This window comes from Canis lupus, chromosome 37, assembly GCF_011100685.1.
Source record: "Canis lupus familiaris isolate Mischka breed German Shepherd chromosome 37, alternate assembly UU_Cfam_GSD_1.0, whole genome shotgun sequence".
In the NCBI taxonomy this organism is placed as follows: Eukaryota; Metazoa; Chordata; class Mammalia; order Carnivora; family Canidae; genus Canis; species Canis lupus.
The window spans coordinates 15,304,989-15,328,925 of NC_049258.1; the positions used below are offsets into that span (position 1 = coordinate 15,304,989).

At 40.2% G+C, this 23,937-nt stretch overlaps 1 long non-coding RNA gene across 2 annotated transcripts; it reads right to left on the minus strand.

Annotated features, from left to right (window-relative positions):
- Window positions 1-1,613: 1,613 nt before the first annotated feature.
- LOC111094437 lies at window positions 1,614-20,851 on the minus strand. Of its 2 annotated transcripts, none has more exons than XR_005384962.1 (3): window positions 20,793-20,851; window positions 3,613-4,145; window positions 1,614-1,947 (listed from the first exon to the last, which is right to left on the minus strand). It is a non-coding gene; the product is annotated as an uncharacterized LOC111094437 (long non-coding RNA). The 2 variants fall into 2 exon arrangements; XR_005384963.1 differs by lacking the exon at window positions 20,793-20,851 and adding an exon at window positions 4,978-5,212.
- Between the last annotated feature and the right edge of the window lie 3,086 nt (window positions 20,852-23,937).

Here is a 23,937-nt window from a genome sequence, read left to right on the forward strand (position 1 = left end):
TGGGTATCAGAATTTGGGTTTAACAGGATTCTTAGGTAATTCATTGACCTTGAAAATTTAGGAAGCGCTGCTCTAGAGTACACAAATCACTCAGGAAGCATGATAAAACACAGATTCTTGGGCCACACCAATAGATCTGTGGCAAAGCATAAAATTTCCATGTTTAACAAGCTCCCCAGTGATACTGCTGCTATTGGTTCTCTACGATACATTGAGTAGCAAGAGGCTAGAGCAGTAGTTTTCCAATGTTAGCATGTATCAGAATCATCTGGAAGGTTTGTTAAACATGGACTGGTATCAGGGCCCTATCTCAGTTTCTGATTCAGCAGGTGGGCCTGAGAATTTGCATTTCTAAAAGATTTCCTGGTGATGTTGATGCTGCTGCTCCAGGAAACACAGTTTGGGAAACAATAAATTAAAGCCCTTGGCTCATAATCAGGATAAAACTACCTCTAGGTAAGCAAAGAGTACCTTGATTGATTGATTTTAAAGATTTTATTTATTTATTCATGAGACACACACAGAAAGAGAGGCAGAGACACAGGCAGAGGGAGAAGCAGGCTCCATGCAGGGACTCGATCCCAGGATCCCGGGATCATGCCCTGAGCCAAAGGCAGACGCTCAATCACTGAGCCACCCAGGTGCCCCACCTTGATTTATTTTTTGAGTAAAAGGAGGTGAACTATGAAAAACAAAATCTCTTCCCTCAAAGATCCTTGAGTTTAGTTGAAAATACAGAAAAGTAAACACTCACTTAAGGATAAGTAGTGAAACGGAGGGCAAGTATATGAAGCTAAGAATAAAAGAGCCATTAACTCAGCCTCTGTGTGAGGTGGGTTGGGGCCAGGGAAGATTTCACCTGGTCGTCTTAAAGCTTGAGCAGGGGATCCCTGGGTGGCGCAGCGGTTTGGCGCCTGCCTTTGGCCCTGGGCGCGATCCTGGAGACGTCGGGCTCCCGGTGCACGGAGCCTGCTTCTCCCTCTGCCTGTGTCTCTGCCTCTCTCTCTCTCTCTGTGACTATCATGAATAAATAAATAAAATCTTAAAAAAAAAAAAAAAAGCTTGAGCAGAACTTGGAAACAGTCTAATTGTTTAAATGATCTGCAGTCTGTGAAAGACACATTCTTTAATTTGAGATCCTAATGATAGCCATGGATTTTCCATTCAACTATGCTTTTGTAACGAAAACTATTCTTTTAATTTAAAAATGTCTTTTATGAAGCAGAACAGGGTAGGGTGGGTTAGGGTGGAAAAGTAGAGTTGGGAGTCAGGGGGCTTGCAGGGGAGCAGTGGAAGCAGGGATAAGTCTGAACAAACCCTCTCTCAAGCAGGAAGGAAAAGGTTAAATCTCAGTGAAGAAATATCTGATTGTTTATGGATCTTTGCCTCGTAAAAAGTCAGGCATCTGATGTCAGCTGTTGTCCCCAATAACAGGAGGAAATTCCCAGGACCCTGCTTCTGAGGGAATGGAATTCTTAAGCCCTAGGACTGAGGAGTGTGTCTTCTTCAAATCGCCCACAGGTTCCTAGCCAGATTTTTTTTTTTTTTTTTTTTTTTTGATACAAGGGACTGGAACCTCAAACAATCTGGCTTCAAACTTAAAAAAGGGAATTTATTGATTTGTTTAATAGAAATGTTTAGAGGGAGCTCAGGAACAGAAGGATCTGGGAATTCCAAAAATGTTTTCAGGGTTCATGATTTTTCATATTTTTAATTTTGCATCAGATTTTTTTCAGTTGGTTTTACTGAAGCAGGTTCTTCCCCTCTGGGGCCAATGACCCCTAGCAGCCCTAGGACTGTATCTTAGCCTCTCTGCCACTAGGAAAAGTGCTTTTCTTTTCCAATAGTTCCAGTAAGATGCTCAAATAGGGACTGAACGGGCCTCCTTGGATCACGAAGTGGGACTATGTTGATGTCCATACCTGGGCCACTCATAGATCAGCTCTCCTAAACCATGTGGATTGAGACAGAACATGAAGTCAGGCACTCGCAGTGTAAGAAGAATGAGTGGACGCTGGTCAGTCAAAAAGCAAAGCTGGCCACTCTCCCAGGGAGAAGCCAGAACTTTGCACAATCCTAGAATTTATCCCAACAGATTCAGAGGATCAAATTCTCTCAAGAAGGAATTCAAAGTCTTTCTTGAACTGTGGGTTGGGCATATAACCAAAATTAGGTTCGAGGTTCCCCAAACCAAAGCCCAAGCCCATTCTAACCATAATGTCTACTTAATTGTAGCAACAATGTCCTTGGGGCTCAAAATCTGTGCGTAACTATTTTCAAGGACTAATCCCAGGTTTCATGTGTAGGAAACAATATAGAGCAGTGTTAATGGCAGAAATTCTGAAACCTGTTGCCCGGGAGTAAAGTGTAGTTTAGTCCCTTCAAGGCTATCTATCTGGGGAGGAGCTGTGGATCCTGTTTGTGTTTCAACTGTCTTAGTGGTAAAATGGGAATAGTAAGCGGATCTACCTCATAGATTTGTTGAGACAATTCAATAAGATAAAGTTTACAAAGCACTTTGAAGGGTGCTGACTTTCCACAACAAAGTCACTTGTCCACCCTGGGCCACCTCACTAGTCACAGAGTAAGTGCTCAATAAATACAGGGAGTGAAGCCTATTATTTCTATCACCTCAGTCCTCAGCTCTCATGGGAAATTCCAAGATATAGGAAGGGAACTCTTACCATAGAGTAACAATAAAAAGGAAAGCACTTTTGAGTATATTGAGCTGCTAACTGTCCTCCCCCATGATGACTTGCCTAGCCTAGGGTATGTCTGATGTGATGGTCAATGACTAAATACTTCCAATATTCTCTCTTTTATCTCCTGGTTTCTTAGCATTCAACTTTTCTGGGATCAGAAGATGTCTCACAGTAGCATCATTGAAAAGGAATTTGCTTTTCAAGAAGGATAGCTGGTATGGAAATATGGAGTGGAGGAGGAAGGCAAAGTGTAGATGAATGACTCCGGAATGCACCACAGGGGACCCCATATCTTGGCTACCTGCTGGGCCTCAGCACCTACTCTAAGATGTAAGCCTCACTGATGTCACCAGGAGGAGAGAGCTTGTCTCCTTTCTCTTGTAAGAATCTTCTCTTATTCCTTTCCCTCTTACTGCCTTTCCCCTTGCTGACCGCAGAGTCACTTCTGGTCCTCTGTGGGCTCTCTGGGCTCCCTTCCCCTTTCCCTCTGTAAAACACGTTTCTGTATCACAACAGTGAGGCATACACATGTCTGGTGAGGAGCAAAGAGCAAGTTATCAGTAGTTCCTTAAGAATTATTTCAGGTTAGGGGAATAAGGAGATGAAGAGTAGAATCATTGTCTAAGGTAATCCAAACAGATTGCTTCCAGAAAGGAGAGGAAAAGGAAATGTCATAAACCTGGTGTGAAGGTACTAGATGGCTGAGTGATCAGTCAGCTTTTTTGCAATGACCTCTTTACTAGCTTTCACTGGCCGCTTGCTGGGGGGTGACATTTGGATGCCTGGCCCTGACAAGGGTTCATATCCCATGAGATTATCTGCAGTTGACATCAGCAATATAGCTCTGAGTTGAGGTTACAAAGTTACAGAAACTAGGTCATCCATTCCCTGGCAGGCAAAGGTTTCTTACCTGTTCAGTCATCCACTCTTTACCCAATTTTATTTTATTCCAATCTCATTAGTTTTCATGGATCATTTTAAGCCATTGTCCCATTTCTTTCTGTCTTCATCTGGTTCATCAATGTTGGCTTTGCTCTCCTGCTGCTTCTCTTGAGGTCAGACCCTGATGTTTCTGGCCCTTATATCTTTTCCAGCAGAGTACAGTGTTTCTGACTTATCTAAAGTTAAGCATGCTACTACAAGGGGTAATACCTCCCAAATCACTACTTAAAAGTGACTTTGAGGCTCAACACTTTTGACCCTTGCCAATATAGACAGAAGACAAAATGAGACATTCTCTTCATTTGCTCTGTAACGGTGATGTAAAATATGAGTTAAATATTCTGTAAATAGTCAACACTGGGTAATGGATTATTGTTGCCAATTCTTTCTCTGTCCCGTTTCTTATTCTTCCATCATTGCTTCTTATTAATAGCTTTTCTTTTCCACTCTCATTTGTTTGCTGATAGTAATTCACTCAATCTATCAGGAGACAAGTTGCATCTGTAAGATAATAATAGTGGCCCTTTGTTAAGTCCTTGTGATGTAACATAGCAGTTAAGAACTTAGGTTTTTTGGCCATCGGAAAAGACGAATACCTACCATTTGCTTCAATGGGGATGCAACTCGAGGGTTTTATGTTGAGTGAAATAAGTCAATTGGAGAAGGAAAACCATCATATGGTTTCACTCATATGTGGAATATAAGAAATAGGAAAAGGGGCTATAAGGGAAAGGAGGGAAACTGAGTGGGGAAAAATTAGAGAGGAAGACAAACCATGAGAGACTCCTAACTCTGGGAAACCAACAAAGGGTTGCAGAAGGGGAGGAAGGTGGGGGGATGGGGTAACTAGGTGACAGGCACTAAGGAGAGCACTTGATGGGATGAGCGCTGGGTGTCATACTATATGTTGGCAAATTGAATTTAAATTTAACAAAAGGGGTAAAAACCCTTAGGTTGTAAGCCTTGTTCAAATTCCAATCCTGCCCCTTAGCTACTTGGGTTCTAGCTCTTCATGTTTCCCTACATCTACTTTTGCCATGGTTTCATCTTGGGAAGGGTGGGCTTCTCCATTCTTTGAGTTTGGGCTCACCCATGTGACCTGCCTTGGCTAATTTTGAAAGGAATTAGCTCCATGCTAGTTCTGAGCCTATGACTTAAGTGGCCTCATAAGTTTCCACTTTGTCGCTTTCATCTCTACCAGCACCATGGGAAGAATATGCCCCAGCTAGTCCACTGGTCCAAGAGGATGAAGGAACAGAACCACCCCCGCTGAATTCAGCTTAGCACAGCCAACCTCCTGAAAACCCAAAAAGGCATGACATCTATGACTTACTATTGTTTGCCACTGAGAACGTGTAGTTGGTTACACAGCACAATTGCAGCAACAGCTAGCTGAATCTTCTCTTAGTTTCCTAACTTGAAAAGAAGGGATCATAATTGTACCTTTGAATAGGGTTGTTGGGGACAGTAAATGAGACAGTGCATGTGAAGTGCTAGACAAACTGCCTGATACCCAAGAACAATTAATGCTTCCTTGTTATTATCATCACTGTGTGCCAGGAGCTGATGTGCCTTCTCTTTATCTATGTGTGCTTCAGTTTTCCCACCTACTATGTGGAAAGAAATGAGGTTTAAATGTGAGAAATTTTGAAAAAAAGTTGAAAGCACCCTTTAAATATTAAAATCCATCATTTCTATAACCTTCAGGTGGAGAAATAAGAGTGAGTTCCCAGTAGCCTGCTGAAATGGGCCAGAAAGAAGCAAAACTGGAGAGCGAAAACTTCCTTGAAGGCTCAGTCAGAATGGGCTCATGTGATCATACAACCTCTGCCATCAGATTAGGAAGGGAAGACCAAAGACTTCCTTCTAGGAATTGATGATAAAGATGAAAACAAGGAGCTAAAGACTGTTTTTGGTTAGAAACCCGAACCCTGGGATAAAGCCTGCATGTCACTATTTCATCACTATTTTTTTTTTTTTTATAAATGGCTTTATTTATTTATTTATTTTTTTTATTTATGATAGTCACAGAGAGAGAGAGAGGCAGAGACACAGGCAGAGGGAGAAGCAGGCTCCATGCACCGGGAGCCTGACGTGGGATTCGATCCCGGGTCTCCAGGATCGTGCCCCGGGCCAAAGGCAGGCGCCAAACCGCTGCGCCACCCAGGGATCCCTTTCATCACTATTTTAATGTAGCATTTATAATCCATCTCACTCTTTGCATCATGAGATTTGTTCCTTTTTTCATACACCAGAGTCCCCTGGAAGGGTTGTGGAGCTACTACCATGACCTTCTAGGAAGAAGTGGTGTGTGATCTTCCTGTCACATAGAAGGCTGTGTTCCCGAATTACTCTCATTAGGGTTTCTCTCCAGGGGTGAAGACAAAGGACGAGCCCAACCAGGTGCCATGGCCGAGCCCTTGCTTCTACTTTGTTTTCCTGGAACCAGGCTGAAGCAAGGTGTTATCAGAGTTTTTCCCGTGTATGCCTCTGCAAGTCCAGGATTTTCAAAGGAAAAACATTTAAACCTACTTTCGATATAAGGCCAGGAAATGGAAGGGGAATTTCCCCCAGCCATTCCTTGTAGGTGCCAACCCACAGGTCAGCTCATTTGCAGATATTCCTGAGGCCCCTTCCTTTCCCCCTAAAATAACCAGGAGACCCAAAACTTAAAACCAGGCTTGCAAAAGAAGTCTAGCTGCAAAAGGCATTTTAATTGAGTGCTGTTAAAATCACTTTGGCTTTGACGTCGGTAGGGATGAGCTTCATTAAATCATATGCAGAATGCGTCTGCATTTTTCTGGGGAAAGGATACATACGTTTTCAGATTTTTCAAAGGGTCTTCAGAAAGATAAGAACTACTGATTCAGAGGGTTGCTAGTTAAATTTAAGCAATTCAGTTAATTAACTGAAATCAATTAATTCAGCTAATGAGAAGATTTTTGTATTTGTCTTTACACAGATAATCATTTATTTCAAAAGAAAGCTGTTAGTACAGAAAGCCTATTCTTGTTCATGATGAAGAGCCTGATATCTTCCCAAATGCATTTCGTTCTAGCCAAAATCTGACAACTACCCGGCTCTAATCACTAAAGCCGTGTCTTAGAAAATCCACTGTTGCCTCACAGACACTGTTGGGTGTGCCGGCCTTCATATGTTGGGAGTGTAAACGGACACTCATAGGTGCTTTTCTGGGTCTCCAGTGATTTCTGAAAATATCTCATTAGTTATCCCAATATGTCTGTAAGGTGGAATTTCAATAAGCAATTGCCACAGAGAAAAGGCTGAAGGACGCAGGGCTTTCTGGTCTCTGATGCTCTGCCTGAGAAGGTGACTTCCTCCTGGAGTCCTCAGTACTGTCCTTAATGGTGTAAATAAGGCTCCTGCTTTTTCTCAAGATCCCGAGGGCAGGATTGTACTGGTGCCAGGCACTCATTTATAGGAAGCAGCGTCTGTTACCAGCCTCAGGAGCAGAAGGCAGGAGTAGTAATCACAGTCTCAGCACCAGTGGCCTCCCCAACCTAGTTATTTGTTTTTAATTAAGATGACAATACAACACCTTTTCATTTCCTTCAGGAATTGGCGTGTTCCAATTTGAAGGGGCAGAAGAAGAAGGTTCTGTGTACCCAGACCTTTGGTGCTAAAGATAGAGGGCCATGACCAAGGCCTTGTTTTCTGATTTGTGGCGTTGGAGGAGCGAAGACAGCAGGCCTCATGTATAGAGGGTTTTCCAGGAGATGGCAGTGCTCTCTAAGGCTGGATCCTGGCTCATGCCTCCTGCATCAACCAAAGAATATTGTAATTGAGACATAGCATTATAATGCATTCCGGACCACACAGCTGCTGGAGTGTCACCTCAAAATGCTTCTTACCAGTCTCAAAGTCACTGTAAACAGGGTAGGGAGATGGAAGTGACACGGAGGTGGGGGAGGAGGAGGGAGGGGACTCTTGGAGACACCAGACAGCAACAATTGGCATTGCTGTCAGTGGAGTTTCAATACCTTCAGGCCAGGAGCTACCCTGATACATATTTACAACTCTTCCTGGGTTCACCTCTGAAGACCAATAAAAGGAAATTGAAGGACATGTATTGTCTGCATTTTAATTTCCAGGTTTACAAGAAATATTTCATTATTCTAATTCAGGAGGAAATAAAACACCTTTCCTTTTTAAATGAAAGGTCTCCTTGTTCGGGGTGAAGAGCATAGCCAATCAGCCTCTCCCCTGAGAGGCAGAGCTGTTCTCAAGGCTGGGCCCAGATTCCACACAGCTAGGGACACACAGCGATGTGAGGATGATGGGGAGGAGGGAGGGGGAAGGAGAATACTGGCCATTGACCAAACCACCGCGTGTGATGCGCAGGTAAGAAATGTACTCCTGAAGCTGACGGCATTACTGGTGTGGCAGACAGAGACTGTACTTCCCAAGCCCGGACAATGACATCTCAGGACAGACCTAGGGACAGAGAATGAAACAGAGGGCAAATATCTTTCCTCTGAAAGTAGCTGTTGGCTGAGGTGCTGGTTTATGCAGGCACATTTATAGGAATGAATGAGCCCAATAATGTCAGGGCCAGAGGGATGGCAAGGACTCTTCAGTAATGTCACAGAATTTACTAACTGGGTTCACAGCTTGAGAGCTAAGTCTCTATTTCCAGGGTTCTTATTTGTATTTTTTGTTGTTGTTTATAGCTCCTTGGACTTTGCCAGAGACCTCCATATGGGTGATAGAGCGGTAAGATCAGCCAGGTGGATTGCCTGGGAAATCTGTGCAAAGGAAGATGATACTTAAAGCAGCAACAGCCTGTCTTTCAATGTCTTTGAATTCCTCCAGAGTCTGTATGTGATTTCCTTTTAATTTTTGTAGAAAACTAGTTGCATTTTGTCTTCCTTTACCCTCTTCCAGTGGAACTCTGTTCTATATTCCCCACAGATCTTTTTCGTCCGTTGAAACTCTTTCTTCATTCCACCCTCTTACCTAATTCTGACAGTAATCCTCACTTAGAGCCTGTAAAGTGTAGACAATAAATGCATGGAAGTGGTGTTCCCATGCTCTGCCGATAGCACTTGAAGTACACCTGCCTTTGCCCCAGCCAAGTGATACTTTAAAAGTTAGGAAACAGACCAAAAAAAAAAAAAAAAAACAAATGAAAATTCATAGGTAAAATTCAGTTTTGAGTGCTGGGATGATGTTCTTTCAAGAGGCCAGCCTTTCCTAAGAGAAACCAAGCTGCTTTCTGGGCAAGTAGGAGGAAGTGCCTATTTTGCAGAGAGGAAGAAAAAATTCAGAGTGCAGAACTGAGCTATTCAGCATGTGCGTTAATAGTAGTAGTTAATAATCTAGTGAAGGAGGCAGAGAGACGGAGGCCAGGAGGACTACAGAATGGGCACATATTCAGGGTGGAGACTTGGAAGGGAACAGGGGTAAAACAAAGACTCCTCTGGGTAGTGCAGGAAAGAATGAATAGTTCTGACTACCACAAAAGAAGGAGAGGAATGCAGTGGAGACCATGAAGGTGATGAAAATGATCGGGAAAAATCTATGCACATTTACAACGAGGCAGAAAGGTCCTCTAACCAAAGTAAGTGAACGCTGGGCAGCTCACTGAGGAAACACGTTAACTCTCTGCAACCTGTATGATAACAGGTGTCCCCGATGGAACACACAAGTAGAGTCCCAAGACATGGACCAGCCCTGGTGGGACACCAGTTACCCATCCTGCTGAGAAGAATGCGTGGTGCATGCTAAGCTCATTCTTGTTTCACTTATCTGAGCTGGTTACTTCTGTTTACTTCTTACAGTGTTTATGAATCTTCAGAATTAAATTATTTTCCAAAAAATGGCTTTATGTTTGAGTCTCAGTCAAAGGAATCGAGCTTTTGCCTGATGCTCAAATATCTGAATCCATGTAGTTCCTATTGACCATCTGGCGGAATTGTTATATCATTAGCCATATTTAAACTCGTAAATATCAGCCAGGAAGACTGAGGAGGAAGTGCCAGGATTGTACAAGCTATTCACCAAAAATGGCGTCTCCACTGTACAGAAATGGTGCAAACCTAAAGAGCACTGCATTCAAAGTCAGCAAGTGCATGGGACAAGGGTCTCTCTCCTCCATTACAGAGAGAAGTATGCGGTGAGGTTGACAAAGAAAAGTCATATCACACAGCTCCAGAATGTGCAAGCCTGCAGCTTTTGAATGTTTGGACATTAGAAAGAGCTAAATTTCACAGGCCGGTGCAGAAAGATTGGTGGGAAATACACTGAGGCATCTTTTATGCAAGAATATTTCTGACCTAGGTTTCTTTGTGGTTCCTGTTGGTGGTAATGTTGGTATTGAGTCAGCGGCCTGATCTCCAATAAGCATTTTCTCATGTTGTTGTTTTTTTTTTTAACTTAAACACATAGGACTAGGAACCACATCTAAAATTATCTGGCCCAAATTCTAATTATTTTAACAGTGGAACTCTATGTAAAAAACAAACAAGCAAAAAAAAAAAAAAAAAACAATCTTAATGAAACTTTATCCATTTAGGGTTATTTGGTTGTAGAGCTAACTAAAGCATAAGAGAATTTACTGGAAATACATTAGTGGTTTCAGATGATTAAAGGAAAAATGGAAGCGTAAGACTGGGAATATACATAGTAGCAGGAGATGAAGTGGTCTTGAATGAACTCTAACCATTTCTTTTGTCCTTATAGTCACTGGTCTAAGGGTCAAAATCTGAGAAGAATCTGGTTAAGGTTGGGTCACATGCTTGGCTATATCTGGATGATGAGAAGAAAAATCCATCAAACATACACACACCACAAATAAAACAGATGAAAACAGTTGAGGAAAGGAAAGGGGGGAAATACAGAATCCCATCCCTAACCTTTTAGAGAGGTGTTTGCGGCATTCCATGGCACAGAATGAAAACAACTACTTTGGTTCATCTTTCGGCGATGTGGTATGATGAGACAATTTATGGTACCCCAAATTTTCAGAGAATGAATTTCACAGTGTCTTTTCACAATTTCCTCTAGGAATTCTTGATAATCATGATTACCTAACATCAACTCCTCAATATTTGCTCTTAATTCCTAATGTACATCAGTACAATCCCAAATTTATGTGTTTCCATTACTGGTTCTGTGATGTGATTATACTTCCTCACCTCTTCTGAAGTTAGCTGTGACCAGGTTTTGGCCAAAGAAATGTCAGTGAAAAGGATGTGTGTCACTTCTAGGCAGAAGTTTCAGGAGCCAGTGCACAATTCGCCATGGCTTTGGCTGACTGCTGTTCTGCTGATCAAGCATGCACCATTAACCCGGGGCCCTGACTGTCATAGGAAGAGCTCCCCAACCCAGCCCTGCTGGATTTACTGAGATACGCCACTAAGATTTTTGAATTGTTCATTGTTGCAGCCAATCCTTACTGATAGATTGATTATCTTTTATTCTGAACTCATTGAAGTAGAGTATCTGGTCTCGTCTCCCAAAAGAAGGTCCTACTCAGAATCATGGTATGTTTTCTTTGGTAAAGACTTCAGGGGTCACAGGCTTTGCTGGGCAGAAACTGAGGTCCAGTAAATTCTTAAAATTAGCATGCTAATCCTTAATAGTTGTTTAATCGAACCCCCTCTAAGGCAGGGATCTCCTTGGCAACATCTCTACTTTGAAATTAAACAGACATGGGTTCAAATTCAGACTCTGCCACTTATAAGTAATACAACCTTCAACAAGTCACTTAACCCTCTAGACCTCAGGCTACCCATTTCTAAAATGGAATAATAAGCTTTCTGCCTTGCAGGATTATTGTGAGGATTTGAGGTAGTATATATAAAACACTTACCATGGAACCTGGCATGTAGTGGGTATTCAATAAATGGCAGCTAGTATTATCATTGTCAACCTTCAGTCTTTCTTGGATACTTGCAGGGACTCGTAGACTCTTGGCAGTAAGGCCTATTCCCTCACATTGGGCATCTCTAATGGTTAGCAGGCTCCTTTTTATTCTGCAGAAATCTGCTTCTGCCTCTCTCTACTACTTAACACTTCATGTACTTCTTTTACCTTCTTGAACAGCAGAAACCAGCCTTATTTCCTCTTCTACATGACAACCTATTGAGTATCTGAATACAGCTATCTTGCTACCTCTAGAGGTCTTGTCTCTTCTAGTCAAATCATTCTTGGTTCCACTTCTCATAAGATTGTATTTCCAGATAAGCCATCTAACCTGAGAACTAGGTTTTAAAATCTCCCTGTCTGTAGTGTCTAGTAAATAGTCACTGCCAAATCACTTTGCTCCCTGGCTGTGATTGATTGGTTCAGGGCTTCCTTGATATGAGTCAAAGTTCCTTCTCTTGGAACCAAAATGGGAACAATGGAGTCCAGTTCAATCTCCTCAAAGTGAGAGAGAAATATTCTGGTATACTTCTGTTCCCCACCCCACCCCCCAAGGCCAGATGAGTAGAGAAGAAAGCAATGTAGCAAGTACAGAGGAGAGAGAGAAGAGGAAAGAAGCAACAGCTCTTGCTGCTCATACTGTGAACAGCCTTCTACTGAGACCTGTGTACCTTAGGTCCTCTGAAGCACCCAGTTCTTTGTAATACTTCCTCCCTTTTACATTTAAGTTACTTTGAGGATGGGGCCTCCTGTTCAGTGGAAAACGTAGTCCTAATTCTTTTGAGTACCTTCTAATTCTTTTTTTTTTTTTTTTTTTTTAGATTTTATTTATTTTGAAAGAGAGAGAGTCAGAGAAGGGAGGGGCAGAGACAGAGGGAGAAGCAGACTTCCTGCTGAGCAGGGAGCCTGAGATGGGGCTTGATTCCAGGACCCTGGGATTATGACCTGAGCTGAAGGCAGATGCTTAACCCACTGAGACACCCAGGTGCCCCAAGTACTATCTAATTCTTGTAATACATTAGCTCATGGAACCCATCTTGAACAAAGGTTCTTGGCTCCCGTTTATTTGTTAGTTTGCATTTTTATTTTTCTGCCTCTATACAGAATGGCCTCTGTTTTAAGTCAGGTTCTCTGGAACCTAAATCTGAGGCAGAGATCCAGGTGGTGTATTTACTAAGGGGCAGCTCTTCAGGAAGAAGTTGTAAGGGAGTCAAAAAGAAGGAGAAAAAGACTAGAGTCCAGCCTTCGCCTGAGGCATAGGGCACTTAGGAGACAAAGTGGCCACAAAGGTGTCTCAGTTTGAGGAAAGGGAGTGGGGCTTTTGCATCACATCAGTTGGTGATTGGCTGGGGTTCAAGGAGGGAGACAGGGATTAACATCCATCAGCCAATCGCAGTTCATCTCCAGAGAAGGGGGCAACTTTAAGCTGTTAGTGGCCCACACTCCTAGCAGCTGGGAAAAGGTGCCTGTAACCTGGTGAAAGGGTTATAGGTAGGGCACAGATTATATCTAGGACAGCCTTCTTTGATTCTAATTATTAAATCCACCTTCCTGTTCGGGCTTGCTCTTTCAAGGACAATTCCTATTAGACCTCTCTGAACACAAAACCCCTCACCTGATAATTAACAGCTGTCCTTTTCTGCCTTTTGTTGTTATACTGGTTCTTTCATTATTCTGCAAAATATGCTGAAATTAGCACCAAAATATTAACTGTCAATTGTAGTTACTGAACATTGTAGTAGGTACCTGGGGTTTTGCTGCCTGTATCCATTTCCTTCTTTTCATGATGATAGCATCCTAGATTTCCCTTGGTAAAAAAAAAGCCCCACTCTCAATGGGAATGACCTCCACACTCTTCCAGAAATGAGCTCTGATAAACTTAAGCCAATCTGCAAAACCGACTCACCCCTTCCCAGGCACGAAGGTTGCCTTAGTGATGAGCATCAGGTTTGAGCCAGTAAAATGCAAGAATTTCTCTCGAGGTTTCATGTGAAAATGCTCCTTTAGTCTTATTAAAGACTAGAAAAGATGCAGTCTTAGTTACTGACTGGCATGGGAAAAGGATGTGATGCTCTGAGCTGTGAAACCATTTTTGGAACTTGAACCTGGGACCGACCTGAAGGAAGGATCTGACATAAAAGGTGGACAAAAGGCTTTCAAATCAACAGAGCCCAGAGGATACCATGAATCTGTGCTTTCAACCACATGGGAAGCCCATATACCCCTAAATCTGTCAGTATGTGACTCTTCCATTAGTTGCTTATGCCAGTTTCAAATGAATTTTTGTTTTTTGAAACATAAACTATCCTAAGTGATAGACTGCAGGGGGTGGGAGGAGAGATGGATCATAGTCGGGGAATGTCACCACCTACTCATTTTTGGCAAACTTTCACGTATAAACCCTCCCCTCAAGTTCCCTCATCAAATTCAAAAGCAGGAACAGTTGATTCAGCATCTCTGATAACCTGTCATACACAGCATCCTAACCTAGAAGCTGGGTGCCTAGCTGTCCACTGCAGGCATCTAGTTTTAGGATTTGGTTTCTGATATGCTGAACCATTGATATATCAGCTTCATTTGGAACACCTCCAAGAGCTAGCAGAGTTTTGCAGAAACATTCCCTGAAATGAGAAGAAAATGACCTCTTTCATGGAGGTTTCTTCTAAAGTTTATTAATAAAACATGTGACTGAAACTGTACGTTAATGAACTGCTGAAACTACTTTGGAAATAGTAAAATTGCACAAGATAGCTTAGGGGTTACGTGTATCATTTCACACTGTGGCCCACACTGTCCTAGAACTAGTTCCAGGTGTGGGGTGGGTGCAAGAGTCCCATTCTGGGCCACTCCTGGACACCAGGAGTCCTGATCTGGTCTATTTCTCTTTATCTTTCTTCCTCTCCAGAATCCTCCTAGAGCTCTTTAACATGAGGGCTATTGTTTTTGTCTCATGCCTGCAGGTTACAGTACCCCTGGATGATTTTTTTAAATAATAATCTCAGTTATTATCATGGTTAGATATCTCTTTGTTTCTTTTCTCCATCTATGGTGCCTAATGCTATCTTTGACCAGATGGAGAATGCAATTAAAATAAATATAATGTAATATAAAAATAAAACAGAACATATTGCTTTTGCAGGGCAATCTGGGCCCAAGATTTTCTGCAGTGGAAATTACTGGCTAAATAAACCTATCTCCTCATTGACACAAAGCTGAGGAGAGAGATTGGTTACAACAACAAAAAAAGAAAGAAATGTGATTATTTCCTAAATCGAGGCAAGAGAAGTTTTGCCCAAATGCAAAATTATTGAAGTAGAAAGTTTCTTTATTATTTTTTCTTTTTCTTTTTACATTAACACCATCAGCAAATTCAATAGCATCACAGTCTCGGTGCTACAGGGGATGAAAAGTTGATAAGAAGAATCATCTCCCTAAAGAAGCTTCCAATTTACTGGGGAGAATACAGGTGCATGAAAGGGGAAATAGAACTACATGACAAGTGACCTCAAACAAGTGATTGTTGTAGCTGTGTTTTGGCAGAAGCCCTGCTCCCTTGGATCACTGGATGAGAAACTCATCTTTCCCAACAAGACACTTCCAGTGCAAGGAGGCTGGATAATAACCTTGACCACTTAATCATCATAGACACTGCCTCAATAAAGATATTTTTAATACAGATAACAAAAAGACTCAAGTGTGTGAACATGAATATTTGTTAGAAGAATCCATGTGTATCTCATAGAATGCAACAACCCTTGTGCTCCAGCAAAGAAAGTAATAGGGGCTAGACAATCTGTAGAACGAAGGGTGCTATTGCCAATCTTTCTGTGACTGTGGTGCCATTTGCCTCCACTTCTTTCTGAGCACTTACTTTTTTTCTCTCTTCACACCAGCTCCTTTCGTACATGGTGGAACATCACAGACCCAGCCCTAAAACCATCACCTCCTAACATCAAGGTGCACAAGAAATGTATTTCCACCCTAGGTGTCCAAACACCTAGAAAAGAGTCTCATTGGCCCAGACTGGGTCCACTGTTCATCTCTGGTCCAATCAGCTATGGCCAGTAAAAGATGTGTCAATTAATACAAACATAGCAACAAAAGCCCACCCATTTGGGTGAGTAGCCAGCTCTTAGAAAAGTGAAGTAGAAGCTGGGAAGACACAAATCTGGGTACAAAGCATTATATTAATTCCTGGCAGTTTCGTACTTTCACTTGTGATCAGTTCTGTTTTATAATCCCATAAAGGATCTCTTTATCTTAACTAGAGTTTATGATTTATCATCGATATATGTAACTCAACCTCTTAGAACTCTGTTTCCCATTTCCAAAACCTGAGAGCAGGACTGACATATGCATATACCAGAGCCTATAGCTTTGGAAGAGCTATATTATTTTATTCAACTGCTCTCTTTATTAAACCCATACAGATACTGCCAACAGACATATGAAAAGTTGTTCATCATCACTGACCATCAGGGAAATGCAAATCAAAACTATAATGAGAAATCACCTCACACCTGTCAAAATGGCTAAAATAAAAACACAAGAAACAACAGGTGATGGTGAGGATGTAGACACAAAGGGACACTCGTGTTGTTGGTGGGAATGTAAACTGGTTGCAGCCACTGTGGAAAACAGTTAAAACCACCCTACGATTCAGCAACTGCACTGCTGGGTATTTACCCAAAGAATACAAAGACACTGATTCAAAGGGATAATGCACCCTTATGTTTATGGCAGCATTATTTACAATAGCCAAGATATGGAAGCAGCCCAAGTGTCCATCAATTGATGAATGAATAAAGAAGAGGTGGCATATATATATACAATGGGATATTATTCAGCCATAAAAAAGAATGAAATCTTGTCATTTGCAATGATATGGATGGAGCTAGATAGTATTATGCTAAGCAAAATCAGTCCGAGAAAGACAAATACCATATGATTTCACTCTTATGTGGAATTTAAGAAACAAAACAAATAAGCAAAGGGGAAAAAAAAGAAAGAGAGAGACAAACTAAGAAACAGATTCTTAATTACAGAGAACAAACTGATGGTTACCAGAGGGGAGGTGAGTGGGGGGAACGGGTGAAATAAGGTGATAGGGATGAAGGAGTGCACCGAATGATGTATGGAAGTATTGGATCACTGTATTGTAGACCCTAAACTAATATAATGGTGTATGTTAACTGACTGGAATTAAAATGAAAGCTTCAAAAAATTCTGTACACATACTAATGTAGCACATCAAAGTTAGTAGAGGTAAATTTTTATCTGAAGGATTTAAGTAGGGACATTTGGGAAAGGTTAGAAAGCCATATTCTCCTTGATTACATGCCAATAAAAATGTATGAAAAGTCATAAAAAGAGAGGAACAAATGGCAATGCCATGGAGAAATCTGATCAGAAGCCTCACTGAAGTAAATGGAAGTATTTCTGTTAGTATCTTAATTATACCTAACCAGTTATAGATTTTTTGTTCTTGTCCATCTTGAGTATTTTGACTGTTGACAGAGGATATTTGAGAGAACAAGCTCTAACATTTCTTGAACATGTACTACATGAAAACCATTTTATGTAATATAAGAAGAGCCATACAATCTTTATATTAATCTCATGAGGCAGTTATAATTGTCATTATTTTGTAGATGAGAAAAATTAAAGTTTAGGGAAGTTGAGTGGCTGGTCATAGTCATAAGCTAGAGAGGTATATTTGTGCATGAGTAGAATATCCCAGCTCTGTTCACTGCTCAAAATTTGCCTCCCCATACTTATATCTCAAAATTTGCCTCCCCATAAGTTTAGATGTCTTTGATATGATGGCTACATACCCATCCCCAGAAGGAATGACTGAAAATATAAAGGTTTTAGGTCCTCTGAATCGAGTGGATATGGAGCCTTAGGAAAATCAGTTCACCCCTGCAAGCCTATTTTCTTTCTTTATGACAGCAGGACACTACCCACGGAAGAGCTCAAGCTGCAGTCACCATGTCAAAGGATTGAAAAAATGAGGAGTTATAGAGACCAGTCAGGGTGTCCTCAGGACCTCACAATTTTAATTTTGACACTAATTATTGGAGGATTAACCAAAAAGTAAAACAATATCCTCTGTTTCCCTTTACTTCCAGTCTCTTAGAAGACACGTTGGAAATTTCAATGAAAAAGTTTCAATGGTAATAAAAGGGAAAAGTTTCTATTGTTTAATAACTTGATATTTTGGCTCTTGATTGAATCATCAGTTATCCCACTGCCAGGTCCTTCTTTATCTATGTGCCACTCTCCCTCTGCTCCTCTCTGAACATGCCTGAACATGCAGTGGAGTCACTTTCTGAGGAGACCCTTAAGTCCCGCTTAGGAGAGGCACCATAGTAGTGTGTTCAAAATACACTGTATCAGAAAGCCATGAGGCCTAGGTTCTGGACTCAACTCTGCCATCACTGACCTAGTACCTGGGGAGTCAGACCTGCATCTGGCCTTAGTTGCCTCATCTGTAAAGCAGGAGGGCAGGAGAAAAATGTTTTCCTGGGCTTCTTCTAACTTTAAGTTCCTTGACCCTGATTGAGAAGTGAGAACACTCCTCAAGGTTTATCTGGTCTCCTCAATCAAGTCTTTTTGCCCTGAGAACACTAACAGGATTTTCTTCAAGCTCCTGTCTTTCCTGCTTTTTGAGCCTAAGAGATGTGAGGTCAATACACAGGGACAAGCTGCAAAATCAGTGTAGAGCAGAGAAAATGATACTCCATTTCTATGTTATTTTATTGTGACATTCTGTGGTTCATTTCAAATGTTTTGTTGACTTGTTCTCTAAAGAGGCATGAACTTTAATGAGTTCCTTTTCATAGAAAATGCTTGAGTCCCCAGGGCCACCATGGAGCATAACTCTAGGTATGAAAGATCCCTCTGGATTGTGCAACCCAGGAACTTGCTAGAGGGGTGATGGGTGAGGCATCTGCAGCATGATTTTGACACCTTTGCTCAAAACCATTACAAGGAGTCAAAGGGCACAAACTGGTTAGCACTCGGTTCAGATATTTCATTTTCAATTCAGAGATTTCAAATTCTAACTTCACTACTCACTTGCCATTAGGTCTCAGGCAAGGTATTTACGGTCTTTCTTATCGGCACAAAGAGAGCATTTATTTCTCCTTCACGGGATTGTTGTTGAAGATAAAATTTCATCTTTCATATAAAATGCTTAGCAGAGTGCCTAGTATATAGTAAGTATCAAAAACTATCTTAGTTAATATTATTATCTCTTAAAATACATGCACACACACACACTAAATTCAAGAAAAAAGCATTGTTTTGATTATAAAACACAAAGACCATATCCCTATTGCATAAGCAAAGCAATTATGATTTTTCATTTCTTTGAGTTTTCAAGCAAAACTATGGGTATAAAATTCAGAGCAGGGCCAAATTGAATTTCCAGGAAAGTAATATCAGAGAAGCTTTTAACAAGAGAGGTTTGTTGGCTGAAAGGCATAAACACGTCTTAACCTTGGAATCAGAATGGGAGCAGACAGTGTGGCTAGTCCCTCACTACTTATTGATGAACTTCCAGCTGCACGAAGACCAGGTTATGCCTGCCAATTTTAACTCCATTCTGTGTCTTTGTTCCCTGTTACTTTATTTCTTTTCCTTAGTGAGAATATTCTTTTTTTTTCTTTAGTGAGAATAGTGAGGAGTATGGGAAAACTGGGTGCATTCATAGAATAAAACTATCGTGGGGAATGTGGCACTGAAGGGGTGGATCACGTTGGATATGGTGGGCATTCTATTTATATGTAAGATAATCTGTTTTCATACCAAAGTCACATAGAAAAATACTATAGGGGTCAGAAAGACAACATAACTAAGTGAAATGGACTGGCTTGGGGCTGAGGCAAACCAGAAAACACATATCCTCTCTGAAGAAGGCAATCACTATTCTGCTCCAGGCTGCTGTGGCCATGTTTATTCAGTGCCACTAGACCTTTCCATTTTAAAGAAGTTAGGAACTCTGGACTCTCAGGTCAAACTTTTCAAATTCTTAATTGATGGCAACTCATTTAAAAAAAAATAATAAAGTAAAACACCACTGGAGTCAAAGTCTAAGCCACACAGTTGTAGCCCGTTGTAACACCCAGCAGTAATTAGAGTTCAGATTTTGCAGATAATTGGTGTATGTGTGTGGGGAGGGGAGGGCCTGGGTGAAGTGACAGCAGTTAGACAGACATCAGTTTCTACTACATTGCTTTCACCAAACACATTTGTACTTAGTCATCGAATCTATACTTAAAGTTACAACTTTCAAAGTTTTGCTCCCAGCCATAAGGGAGCAACTGGTACCAGAACCAGATTTGCCCTCCCATCATAAAACAAGTATAAAGATGGTCAAAGGATATGATGTATTTGTTTTTTAAGCATCAAGCAACAGACAATGAAGAATTGCAATCCTTGAGAGAAGAGAAACACACAAGGCGAATCTCTTATCACTTTCTTGGGGGGCATTTTCCTGTCACAATGTAGAAATGCAGAGCTGAGATAGAATGGCCATTTAGCTGAGTTGAAAAGGCAAGGTCAGAATTCTAGACTGCAAAAGTATCTAGAATTTTCAGGAGGGTGTACTAGAAAAGAGGAAACTCCAAAAGAGGGTGTTCTAGAAATCAATGTAGGAATTCACTCTTGAAATTAAAAATGATAAAACTGTATTTATTTTGTTTCATTGCTTAGGTACATATAAAACACATGGCCACAATAGCACAAAAGATAGTGATAGAATTTTATTGTTGAAACTCATACATTTTATGTGAAGTAGCACAATATTAACTGAAATTAATTATGATAAATTAAATATGCATATTTTTAACCCTGGAAACATGGTCCTCAAAGTTTGGCTTGCAGACTAATCACTTCGGCATCACCTAGGAATTTATTAAAAATGCAAGTTATTGGTCTCTACACAGACTTACTGAATTAGGAACTCTTGGGAAGAGGGCCATCCATTTTTGTTTTGCTTTAACTTGTAGGTGGTTTGAGAATCATGGCCTTGGAGCAAGAAAAAGCAAACCAAAAAAATTATAAAGATGTGTTTTTAAGGTGATAGCAATGGAAAGGAATAAAGGACTCTTCAACTAATTTTATGATGCCAGTATATCCCTGATGTGAAAACCTGAAAAAGACATTACAAGTAAAGACAATTACAGACCAATATCACCTGTGAGCATGGATGCAAAGACCATAAATAAAATATTAGAAAATTGAATTCAAAGGCACCTGGGTAGTTCAGCGGTTGAGCATCTGCCTTTGGCTCAGGTTGTGATCTTGGAGTCCTGGGATTGAGTTGTGCATCAGGCTCCCCGTGGAGAGTCTGCTTCTCCCTCTGTCTATGTCTCTGCCCTTCTCTCTGTGTCTCTCATGAATTCAGTGAAATGTGAAAAGAATAATACATCATGACCAAGTGAACACAGGCTGGTTTAATATTTAAATATTTAACATTTAAAGTCATTCAATATAATTCACCATATTAAGAGATAATAAAAAGAGTAACTATATGATTATCTTAATAGAGGCAGGAAAATATTTGACATAATTCAACACTTATTCATAATGAAAACTTTTAATAAACTGAAAATACAGTGAACTCTTCTTAACTCAATCTATATCTATCTATATCTACATTTTTTTACAAAGAGCCTAAAGCTAACACCACATTCGATGGTGAATCAATGGATCTACTCCAACATTGGGAGCACGTAAATTCCACTTCATTCAAATTGAACTGTAAGTCTTAAGGCAAGAAAAATAAAGAGCATAAAGACCAGAAAGGAAAAAGTGAAACAAAGTTTATTCACATACTCATATGATTATTTATGAAAAATATTTTAATATTTTGAATATATTGCTATATACTACCAACAATTTGACAAATGAAATTCTAAAATATTTAAAACAACATCAAAAAATCAAATTGCTGAGAATAAATCTAATAAAACCTGTACTGGGTCTATTCTTATGAGAAAATAAATAAAACCTAAAAAAAAATAGAGAAATATACCATGTCTGTGAATTGGAAAAGTCACTATTGTTAAGATGTCAATTCTCTCTAAACAGATTTAAATATTCTACACATTCTCAATCAAAATCTCAACTGACTTTTCTTTGTGACAATAGACAGGATAATTTAAAAACATATGTAGAAAAAATGCAAAGGGTTTAGAATAGCCAAAATAATTTTGATAACCTGGGACAAGATGTGCTATCTGTTTTAAAAACTTACTATAAAGGTATAGTAAATCAATAGTGTGGGATTGGTGTCAAGATAGACAAATAGATCACTAGATTATAACAGGTCCAGAAATAGACCCATATTAAGTCACCTGATTTTCAACAAAGGCACAAAGGCAATTCAATGGAGAGAGGAAATCTTTTCAATAACTTGTGCTGGATAGCCTTATCCGGAAAAACAAAGCAAAACAAAGCTGTGACTTCTACCTCTCACTATACACAAAACTGATTTTAAATGGCTTCTAGACCAAAATATAACAGCTAAAATGTCAAGTTTCTAGGAGAAAACAGAAAACTATCACTGAATTCTAGAGTTGGCAAAGATTTCTTAGATGAGACACAAAAGGCACTAACCATAAAAGAAAAAAATTATCGGGTAGACTTTATCAAAATTCTAATTTCTCTCCTTCTCAAGAAATACAGGTAGGAAAAAAAAAAAAGAAATACAGGTAGGTAAAAAAGCAAGCCTAGGAAAACATATTCACAAAAGCAAGCCTAGGAAAACATATTCATGTTAGTTTTATTTGATAAAAGTTCTCATCTATATTTATCAAAAACTTCTACAAATGTGCAATTAAAAACAACCAAATTTAAAAATGAGTGAAAAACATGATCAGACATTTCACAAAAGCAGATGTATGGATGGCTAATAAACATGTTGAAAAGTGCTCAGTATCATTAATCATTAGGGAAAACCATCAAGGAAACTTCCAGAGTGATGAAAATGTTCTATATCTTGATTGAGGTGTTGTTTACATAGGTATATATGTTGACAAAACTGATTGAACTTTATACTTAAGATTCAAAAAAAAAAAAGATTCATATCTCACTGAGTATATATCTTATATCAACTTAAAGGAGTACAAATGGCTTGCATTTTTTTCTAGCTCATTTGTTGCTATTCTAGTATTCATACTTGTGAATAGATTTGGTTTTGTTTTCTGGTTTATTTTGTCATTTATTCATTCAACATTTACTATGTATCCAGCTTTGGGTTTTAGGGAAACCAGCTTGTCATCAATTTGGGTATGATGGGGCAGAAGGCAGTGTGGCCTGAAATTGACTTTGGACTTTACAAGATGAACACAGAGGGAAAATGACTGGGGCATAAACCAAGGAGTTGACATTGGAGATGGAGAAAAGAAAAAAGGAAACTTATTAGAGACGTATTTGGAAGGTATACTCAACAGGACTGATTAGATTGGGGGGCAGAGTAGGGAGGTTCAGTCGAGGGAGAGCTGTAGAAGTACACTTAGGTACCTGTCTTAAGTGACTAAAGATGAATGATGGTATCCAGTGATCAAGAAAGGAATAGAAGAAAGAATAGGTTAGGGTAGGAAAGGGATATGGGTAATAGGCTAATACAAGATGGTAAGTTCAGTCCTGCACAGATTGAGTGAAGGTGCCAGAGAGAAACCCAAAAGAAGAGGCCAATCAAGCAATTGGGTATAACATCAGAACACTGAATGCTAATTACTTTCTGCTTTGCAGTAGAAATTTGGCTTGGTCCCACAGTCCTTTTTCAGTCTTATCTATAAAATGGGCTCAGTCCATCTGACTACTGTCACCAAAATATTTCAAGATTAATGGCAAAATTTTGACTTGGTTTGTATTTTAAAAAAATCATCCCCAAACTTCAGGTCAAGCTCTAAGATGTGCTCTCATGGTGGGAATCAAAAGCATACGGTGTGTGGAAGCAGGTGGACCTTGATTTCAATTCCTCTCTGCCACGCAGGAGCTGGGTGATCTCGGATAAATTAATTTTTACATACCAGCTTCAATTTCTTCTCCTACAAAAGAGGATTAGAATCCTATTTTGCAGCAATGTTGGAGTCTGTGTGGGAAAGTACCTCTCCCAGAACCTGGCACACAGTAAATGCTTAATACATATCCGTATACCAGTAGCTTTGCTTTCAGCTGATGAACGGATGACGTTTCACCAAGAAAACAGACCTAGCTAAAAGGGCAAAGTATGCCAAACCCTGGACTCCGTTTTCCTCCATCCCTCTTCAAAGCCCAGGTCTTTCTCCCCTTTTTGCATCATCAAAATCAGCCCTCAGGAGAGAATGTGACATCAGTCATTAGCCTCTCCTTGTTAATGAGCTTACATCATCTCTTCCTCCCTTGCCAGGGA